Source organism: Podarcis raffonei, chromosome 5 (assembly GCF_027172205.1).
Source record: "Podarcis raffonei isolate rPodRaf1 chromosome 5, rPodRaf1.pri, whole genome shotgun sequence".
NCBI classification, from domain to species: Eukaryota; Metazoa; Chordata; class Lepidosauria; order Squamata; family Lacertidae; genus Podarcis; species Podarcis raffonei.
In genome coordinates, this window is record NC_070606.1 from 58,800,972 (window position 1) to 58,809,488 (window position 8,517).

At 42.5% G+C, this 8,517-nt stretch overlaps 1 protein-coding gene across 1 annotated transcript in view; it reads right to left on the reverse strand.

Annotated features, from left to right (window-relative positions):
• Positions 1–8,517, reverse strand: part of POLL (DNA polymerase lambda) — a 127,033-nt gene that overhangs the window by 36,979 nt on the left and 81,537 nt on the right. The gene's annotated exons all lie outside the window — the stretch shown is intronic.

Here is an 8,517-nt window from a genome sequence, read left to right on the forward strand (position 1 = left end):
TAACGCTTGTCTCCTACAAGGAAGGGTTAACTTATTTGGCCAAGATTTTAAATTTGGAAGTTAGGGGAAAGAGCTTCACTTTTATGCTGCTAAGCAGGTCCGCTCTGTGGCGTGTCTCCTCTTCATTCACTTGGGAGTAGCAATTTCCCCACAGTGAAGTTTGGTATTTGCCATGGCGGGCTCAGAAAGTCAGTGGAAACTAAGAATAAATGGGCAGCTGGTTCTGTCCTGTAGTTCTCTACTTTGGTTCAAAAGTGAGAGTTTTGTGCAAGTGCTCTGCCTTACCCATGGATTCTCAGCCTGTGTATCATCTAGGGCTGCATTAGCACCAAAGGCATAGTCAGAAGTATTTGTTCTCTTGGGGTGGGGATAAACATGCTGATCTTGGTCTGCTTTTCTTTTTAAGTGTTTCTTTGAGAAAAGGCAAAGGAAGTCACAGCTGCAGCTAGAAGGCTTTCCTTAACTGTACTATCCTTCAGAGTATGAAAAAGGTTGCCTTGCACACTGAATTGCAAAGCAAGATGGAAAACGAGAGACAGATTGCCACATACTAGTTCTTCATTATGTTTGAAAGCTCACTGTCGCCCCAGCCCTGTTTCATCACTATTACTCGGATTCCATTTATACTTTGTAGTACAGTATTGACAATGTGTGGAACAGGACTGTAGATCCACTACAACTGGAGCATCAACAGGTTATTTTCTCTTGCTCGCTGGCAGAGCTGTGAGATCAGTATTTTCTCCCGTGTGTGTGTGTGTGTGTGTGTGTGTGTAGGGAAGTGTCTTTGGCGGTGGCTCTGTCAAGCACATAGGGAGGTTGTTTCTGTTATGTGGAGTTGGAGATCAGATAAGAGACAATGTCATTTCTGGTGCAGCCTTTCCTTATTGTCATAACCCTTCTCTTCCCTGCTGTTGTTCCCAAACACACCTAACTGCTTTGGGGCTTTAAAACAAACAAACATGGTACTGGAGAATTAATTCTAATGTATAAAACCTGTCACCAAGGGGAAAGTAGTGAGGTTTTTTCCTGTTAAGTCATTTCAAGGAAGAAGCTGAAATGGTGCTTTTCCAATAGAAGGAGGGCCCACCATGCCTTGGCATGGAGAAAGGCCACTGCAAAAAGCAAGACCTCCCTCCAACTTCTACCCCACTCAAGTTGCATGAAGTTTACAGCCTTCAGCCTCCTGCATCTCCAACCATTTGGGGAGGGCTTTGTTCTTCACTGGAAGAGAAAGGCTCTAAAGCATCTCCGTACATGGACATTTCAAGGGTTAATTTGATATGGGTAATTCCAAATGGATGTGATGCGAAAGCTGAAAAGGGAATTTTAATGACGTTTCTGAAGAGGGGCTGAGCCCTAATATCTTTCTTTGCAATGAAATGCTAACTTGGAATTGCTAATCACAAATGGCCTTGCCTTTCACTGGTGTGGAGCGGAGAGCTCCACAGGCAGGTATTTACAGAAGGAAAAGCAGCGCACAACTGGCTCTGAGCCATAGGAGAGAACCTTGCTGTAAAACTCTGCATTTCTAACCCTAGAGCAATTGAGTAGTTTAAATAACATAAGCTCAGCCTGGGCACCCAGCTGAATACGTAGCATAGGAACCCGCCCCCCCCTTCAGCAACGCTAAGCCACTTTCACTGTTCCTGATTAGGCTTCTGAACAAGTTGGACCTTTTGATGACTATTTTAAGACTTTATGCTTGCTTCTGAAATTAGAAGATGGGAGAGAGACCCTGCTGCCGCCAGCAAAAAAACAAACCTATTTTGACTTCATAAAAGAAAAGGAGAGTGGTACATATGTGTGTTCCCCTTCTCTGGGTTCATATATGAATCTGCCAATTTGAACTCATGTGATTGGTACCTCTCCAAATGAGGTCTTCTGGTCCGGGGGGTCTTTTCCCTTCCATGCTATGCTCAGACATGTTTAGGAGTTAACAGTGTTATCAAAAGAAGTGACTACTTGTGTGCTGTTTTCTGCTGTTGCTTCATACCAGGAAGGAACTATTCGATATAGGAGGGTAGGAGGAACATTCAGTAGTTTTTAGTTACAAAGGCTTATACGGCTTGCATGCCTTCCCAAATTCTCTTGGATTTGGGAAGAAAGAATTGGGGAAACTCTAGGTGGCACAAGGCACATATATGGTCCCTAAGTGGCCTACATATATGATGCATTTTAACAATGCTGAGCTGTGCCCTAATCCATTGCTCTTCCTTTAATCAAGTGGTCAAATGGGGGGATTGGGGCGGGAGGGGTTTCCCTGAAGAAGGAAGCCTTTTGGATTTTTCCTCAAGCTGCAGTTCTGGGTAAATCTCCTTTTTCTGAAATCAGTCTTACATATCCAGCTGAGAGTGAGCCAACTGGTTGTGGAAGCACAATTCTCACTTTAGGCCATCATGTCCTGGGCAGTTTTCACTTGGGTTTAAATGCTGCATCCTGGGAACTGCATGCTCTGGAAGCAACACTTCTGTATTGTAAGTCACCCTCTGCATCTTTCTGATTTATAACATGGCTGCTGGAATAAAACATGGGTGCAGCCCATGCTTTATTTATAGGCTCCCCTTCAGAATTGTGATTGACTAGTCCTCAATCTGCTTCTTAAAATCAGAGCTCTTTTTAGGACTGCAGCATCCTATATCATGGGCATAGTTATACATTATATCTCTGGTCTGCAAAATGCAATTGGGCTGTAGCACACAAATTTAGGTCTTCTAAAGTGGCAGTAATCATACAGAGATTTACAATTAGTGACCTTTCAGTGATGCAAGGTATGCTCAGGAGGTAGATCTTTGACAAATCAACAATAACCTTCACAATGGAACATAACTATGAGGTTAGCCCCATTAAGAAACCATTATTACCTGGCTCTAGAGCTCATGCAAATTCACTGATCTACAGACACCATTCTAGATGCAGAAATGCTTTCCCTAAAGCACTACTCAGCTTTTCTGGAGAAAGTACAAGTAGTGGTCTGTTCTGTAGGTCTACTTGTGTACATTAAAAAAACTAAAATTCACTGTTCAATGCAAATCAGTAAAACACCCAAATTCACTTAATTTGTATTGATTTGCATGCTTTCTTCTGAACTCTGCATTTGGGCACTTGCACAAGATCAAATGGACAATGAAAGTTTGGACAGGCAAGAGGGTTGTGAAAAGCTGTATGAGTGTGAGCGAAACAAGGTTGCAAGGGTAGGCTTCAAGAAACTAAAGCTTCAGGTTTTGACCTGAGCATTTCACAATGGTTCTTGCATGATTTCAAATGTATTTTCACTATAATGAGGGCTAGAAACTTGCTTTTTAAAAAGGGAAGCTGGGATTCTCAGGAATCTAATATGCATAAATCATTGTTGTGCACGCTGCCCAATCTATGATGCCCAAAGCAGATGCTTTAGCAGAAAGGCACAGAGGACCATTTTCTAAATACTCCATGTTTATTTTCTCCATGTTATTGGCTGCCTTTGCTGATTAAAGCAGAGCTTTTTTCCCTCCTTATCTCTCTGGGACTAAAATGGTCATAGATGGTCAAAAAAATTCACTTCCAAATTATGAATTTAGGCTGAGTAGGGAAAAGTAAGGTAGCTGTTGATCCATACAAGAGGAAATGCTCACAATATAAATTGCTAATTCTAATATCTTTTTGTACAGCACGTTAGTGTGGGGGTTGCAAGTTTAAAATCTGGCAAAATTGAATTGGCTCTTATGACAATTTATTCTCTTAACAGCTTGCTGCTCCTTTGAAAGCAAACACCCACTAGACCAGTGCATGCCTTTAGCAACTGCAGGAAGCTCAGATAACTGTGGGCACAGAAGGTTAAAAAGAAAGCACATGATCTCTTATTTTTATTTGTAACTCTGCTCTCTTTGTTCTCTAGATTCTAAAAGTAATGAGTGCTTTGGAATTTTTGTGATTATGTTCTGGTGATGTGTAGCTAACGTACTAATGTTCACTTGAGCTAGGGTCATGGTAATGTGTGGTTTTTTTAAGAAAAAATATTTTAACTGTTCAGAAGATAACTTAAATACAATTATAAGATTAAGCTGTGAACCTGCTGAGCGTGTGTTTTTTCTTTAATCTTAAATGAAAGTTTGTTTCCCAGGCACTATGTCAATGAATGAACTAGTGCAGAACTTCAACCTCATCTCATTGACTGTCATTCATTCACACTGGGGCAGCTTATTCATAAAATCTCAGCGTACTTTATAAGAGTTCCATTCATTAATGATATCTTCCATCTAAAGCACTGTAAATTGATCAAAACGTGTGACAGCAAAAGGAGTGCATTTAAAAAGGGAAAATGGATCCTAAATGGATCCTACAGGATATTGAGTGAAAAACTGTGACCTTCCCTTATTTAGAAGATGCACAGAATGCAGCTATTTAAATGTTTTTGGTTCAAAGATGACATACAGAATAATTCAAATTCTGCCTTCTTACTGGACCCACCATGTTTCTTTGCCACCTTCTGGCTAACTTTTCCCATTAGGTATATTTTTATTTGTGTTTAAGGCCAGTCCATTGTTTCCCTGACCTGGATTTTCTTTGCAATTAGAAAGTTTGCTCTCCTAGCAGTTCACTTAGTCAACTGAAACTGGCCTTTCGGAATCTTGGTTTAAAAAAGAGAAAATTCAACTAACACACTACACATGAATCCAACAAAACAAAATACCTTAGGTGGTTTGGACAGAACAAAGGATGGAGATCCACACATCATAGAATTATAGAGTCAGAAGGGACCACAAGGGCCATCTAATCCAACCCCTGCAATGCAGGAATCTTTAGCTCAATATGGGCCTTATCCCCACAACTCTGAGATTAAGAGTTTCATGCTCTACCGACTGAGCTAGCCAAGCCTCGTCTTGGCTTCTGCTGCTCTCTCTTTTGTCTGCCTTGCATTTTCAATAAGACTAGTGTGTGTCACACTATGTTCTAGATGTCACTGTACCATATATTGCAGCAGACCTGCCTACTACCTTCTCCATGATTTTCCTTCAGGAAGGCTGGTGGGAAAACAGATGGAAAATGTAGGCACCTTGGAGGCACCCTCAAAACAGCAGGGCCTATATTAAGTAAAATCTGTTCTGTGTATCATAACATCCTTGTCCAACTATGCAAAATGCCTGTAAATTGCCTGTACAATCTATGGTTGCAGAGCAAAACCATGAACCAAGGGCAGGGAGGGGCAAAACAGTTATTTTCCAATTAGAAATCAAACTCCAAAGATTGCTTGTTTGCTGGATTTAACAAATGTTTTAGACTGCAAAAAACCCAAAACTATCCAAGTAGCATTTCATTTAAGAAATAATATAAAAATTTAACAAAACAAATTCTAGACATTTCCAAACATTTGAGGACAAATCAACCACAATACTAAACATGAAAGATCCTGAATGAAGAAAGAGGGTTCTGGCATCACCAGTTAAGGAAACCCTTCAAAACAGTATTGCAGACCATAAAAGTTGCTAGCCCTCAAAATTATTTACTAGCCTGCTAGGGGCTGGTAAAGTAGTATATATGTGCTGCCATTTCTCTAAATTTTACAGCATTGCTTGCTACTAGTGCCTTCACTTTTTACTTGCGTATTTGGAAGGTTTGTTTGTCCCTATTTTGTTCTCAGGCTACTGGGCCCCTCACAGGACACTGCCTGTTGCTCTCCCCTTTTCACCTCCTATTCCTAATATGCCAAAGGACGTATTTCCACTAGGTTTCCAGCTCAGTGTGGACATTCGCCTTTGCATGACTGGCTTTCTAGGTAGTATATACCGTATTTTTCGCTCTATAGGACACATTTTTCCCCCTCCAAAAATGAAGGGGAAATATGTGTGCGTCCTATGGAGTGAATGCAGGCTTTCGCTGAAGCCTGGAGAGTGAGAGGAGTCAGTGCGCACCGACCTCTCTCGCTCTCCAGGCTTCAGGAAGCTATCAGCAAGCCTGGGGAGCCCAACGGGAGTTCCCACCGAGCTCCCAAGGCTTGCGGATAGCAGCCTGCATCCCGAAGCCTGGGGCGCACTGAGCAGCCTTCCCGCTGTTCCCCGACCTGGTTTGGAGGCTGGCGGTGGGGGAAAGCAGCGCTTCTCCCCACCACCAGCCCCACAAGCTCGAGGGACAGCGGGGAGGCGGAGCGCCGCCATCCTGCTGTTCCCCGACCTGGTCTTTGGGGCTGGCAGTGGGGGAAAGCAGCGCTCCCCCCCCCGCCAGCCCCAAAGATCAGGTTGAAAGGAACCCAAAGCCTCCAGAGCCCAGTGGGAACTGCCGCTGGGCTCTGGAGGCTTCGGGTGAATGCACCTTGAACGCACAGAACACACCTTGACTTAGAGGGGGAGAACAAGGGAAAAAAAATTTTTTCCTGTTCTCCCCCTCCTATGGTCTGGTGCGTCCTATGGTCCGGTGCGTCCAATAGAACGAAAAATACGGTACATTTTATCTTTTGGCACCCTGCCTTGAGGAAAGGGACCTGGCTAAATCTGGACTACGTCAAGTAGTATGTTCTGGGCAGTTACCTGCTGAGGTCCTCTGCTTCACTCAGTCGGCCACTCAAGATGCTGTTTTGAGGAGCAGTGAGAAAACTGAAATCCTAAAGTGGCTTTGTTTAGGATTCCCAACTCCAATGATTAAATGTGCTATGAGAAAGGTAGTGTATATTTCACATAAATACTATGCTGGGCTGGAAAGACTAGGCTTGCTGCATCACTCCCCCCCCCCGCCCCTGCCCAAATCCAGTGATCTACCAACAGGAACCAGGTCCAAAAGGCATATGGTTAAAATTTAAAAACTGGGAGCCTTCTGGTGCTTTCTGTACAGAGGGATTCATTTTCAGTACCAGAACTGAAATGAGCCTCAAGCCATTTCACACAAAAATGCACTCTCGATGAGCTTTCTTCATTTCAGCTGCCTCATTGAGGTGAACAAAGTTTTGGGAGTTAAAAGCATTTGCTGATCTGCAGTAGCTCACCCAGAGATTGTCCCTAGATTCTGATCAACTTTCTGCCCACTCCTCTGCTATGAGATGCTCATGCATTGTTGTACTAAAATTGTAGAGGGTGTCTTTAAATTGTCCTGAGTCTCCTTGCTCTCAACCACCTTCCAAATCTGCTCTGGAAAAAGCTATGGTCATGCATCTCATGTACTTTTGCATCATGATGCACATCCAATGTTGAGAAATCCCTCGAGCCAGGACAATGCATTGACACAACAGGTTTATGAGACTTGCTTGAGGTCTGATGTTACACACTAGAAATGGTGGGTGCGATGTCAGAATGCAAAAGTTTGGGTTCTGCTCAAAAATCATTGCACAGATGAGTGTAATGTCATCATGCAGGGAAAATTGAAATTTGAAAATGAAGTGCCTCTTCTGAAATTGGCCCACAGTGCGAGAAGCATGTCAGCTGGGAGTTGAAAGGCATTATGGATAATTGATCCTGGAACCTGGAATAGCACTCAGTTACTAGTGTGGTACTGAAGAAAAGCAAGATACTTGTGCATCTTCGCCCAAATATTGGTATACCAGGTAGGTGAGAGAGCTAGAAGTGCTGCAAATTCTTTTTCTGGGGCAGCAAGAAATATCCAAGCTTGGCAGAATGCCTGGTTTCCGCAAAACAAATTCCATCCACCAACTTATAAGAATACAAAAGTGTTCTTTCATGGCTAGAGTGAAGGGAAGGGGTGACCACCCAGTCTAGGAAAAAAGGATTCTTTTGCTGCCAAGAGTTTTTGGTCTTGTGCCTTGTGGGGCTGCCTCAGCCTCACAAGCTCTCCCAAAAATGAAGACTTCTGACCGTAAATTGAATAACTGCGGCCAGCTCTTTGCTGCTCTTGCCCTCCTCTTGCCAACTCAGTTCATTACCAAACTCTGAAGGTCTCTGCTTCACCTGCTTTACTGCCTCATTTTCCAAAAGGGAAGTATTTGTTCTGAGTAGGAAAGAACAAGGAAAGAAATTTGGTTTCGTTTGCATTTTAATGTGAAACTAATTCACCCTTCTCAAACTAATGCACAAATGCATTTTGCGATGCAGTTTTCCAGCCAACTTTTACAAATATGCATATATTGGCCGTAAGCATGCATAAAAAATGAATACATTTATGAAAATAACATACAAAATTGCCTTGTGTCAGGAAACTGCAAAAAAGTGTGCATTAGTCAAAAGGGCATAAAAATGTTTTATTTGGATAAATTCACACTGAAATGCAGACAATGAGGATTTTTTAAAATTGCAAATTGCTGTGCAAATGTGGAGAACTGAGTGTAAGTTTGGAAAAATGAGAAACAAAGAGAATTGAAATTGACATTACTGATTTCTAAGGAGCAGAAATCACCTTTCCCTGGCACTGTTTCCTCAGTTCACAAATACTGCTTGGGCATTGCTATGCAATGAAAGAACCAATTTTATTCCATGTAACATGGGCAGTGTGGCACAACTGGTTTTCTCCTAATACTGGAGACTAATACTGAACACACCCTGTAGGAAATATGCTTTTAAAAGCCTAAATATTGGCAGGACAATAGCTCCATTGATGAAT